Source organism: Egretta garzetta, unplaced genomic scaffold (assembly GCF_000687185.1).
Source record: "Egretta garzetta isolate BGI_Z169 unplaced genomic scaffold, ASM68718v1 scaffold30, whole genome shotgun sequence".
Classification (NCBI taxonomy): domain Eukaryota; kingdom Metazoa; phylum Chordata; class Aves; order Pelecaniformes; family Ardeidae; genus Egretta; species Egretta garzetta.
Window position 1 is genome coordinate 5,420,527 of NW_009258383.1, and position 1,793 is coordinate 5,422,319.

Here is a 1,793-nt window from a genome sequence, read left to right on the forward strand (position 1 = left end):
GATGATGAGGGGACTGGAGCATCTCCCTTATGAGGTAAGGCTGAGAGAGTTGGGCTTGTTTAGCCTGAAGAGGAGAAGGCTGAGAGGGGATCTCATCAACACATACAAATATCTTAAGGGTGGATGTCAGGAGGACGTGAGGACAGAGCCAGACTCTTTGCGGTGATGCCCAGCGACAGGAGAAGGGGCAATGGGTACAAACTGAGACATAAGAGGTTTCAGTTGAATATGAGGAAAAACTTTACTCTGAGGGTGACAGAGCACTGGAAGAGGCTGCCGAGGGGGGTTGTGGTGTCTCCTTCTCTGGAGATATTCAAAGCTCACCTGGATGAAGTCCTGTGTAACATGCTCTAGGAGAACCTACTTTAGCAGGAGGGTTGGACTAGATGATCTCCCGAGGTCCCTTCCAACCCTTGCCATTCTGTGATTCTGTGATTCTGTGGCTGTTACACTGAGCTGGTCGCTGTCAGCTCAACTCTCACTTAAGCATTACACGTAACTGAAGTCCGTGCTCCTTGTTATTTTCCCACTGAAGATGAATACCTTTGCTGCATCCATGTGGTGCCACCAGCATGCCTGGAAGACTGGAAATGTGTGAGTTCTCTGAGATCCATGAAATCTGTTTGGAGAGGAGGCAGAACTGAGGGGAAAGTGGAGAATTCAGAGGCTGTGATTAAGAGAGATACAGTGAAGGTCTTTTGCTTTCACAGCAATGACTAACAAGTTAACAACTTAAAGTACCTGGGGGGTTTAGAGAGAGTAGCGTCCTCAAGGTATCCCTAATGATTTCTGGGGTTTTGTGTAAGAGAACATGTTTCAGCTGGTTTTGTGATGGTAGCTCTGCCAGCTCTCTGTTCCCATCCTTTTCTCTCACTGGAGCTGTGCAAGAAAACAAGATCTGAAGTAGAAAACAATGATCGGACTCAAATACTAGAGAAATAACATTTTTCTGCCAGCGTGAAATGCATGTACTCTGCAGTTTCTCAGACAGGAGTTGAACACCCTATGTTTGATGGTGAAGTTTGCCACGAGTGGATTCATGGGCCAGGGCGTTATGATGGACAGGACTGTAAAACATCAGAAACTCTATTGATGTGCCTCAGCTCAGCCTTGCATCAGCCCTTTGCACAGCAATTGCTAGTGAGTAGCAGCAGCACACAGGCATTCTGCACCCCACTGGACCATCTACATAGCCATGGGCCATTAAAGATGCTTCATCACCAGCAATTTGAGGGATAATAAGGATAATGCTGAAACACTGTCTATTTTTGAAAAATGGTAGATTTGTGGGAAGGAGAGGGACGTATCTTGTCAACACTCTCATGACTCCCTTTGCATCCAGTATCCATTTTTAGCTTGGGCCAACTACTCTCCATCTGGCCTTGAACACATCCTGAATTGCAATATAAATACTTTTTTTTTTTCCTTCTCCAGTCCTAACGTGCAGTAATGGAGTCATGGGAATAGGCACCTTCAAGTTTCCAGATGCCTCAAACAATCCTTTTCTCAACTGCCAGCGACTGAATGTTCATGATGTAAGCTGGGCACAGATCACCAAGATTCCTGTATTCTCCAGCTTGATTTTTTTCTTTAATGTATTTGCTGCACAAAACTTTGCCACACATTGTCACAGGCCCAACTGAACGGGATATGCTACTATTGATTTGTTTGTGTTTATCAGCATCTACAAATGACTTTGGTGTTGAAGTCTGTGTACTGTACTTTATACATTTACATCTTCTGCTCCTGAATGTGCACTAAGAAGAGTCTAATGCCGTTCTTGGGGCAGGGAG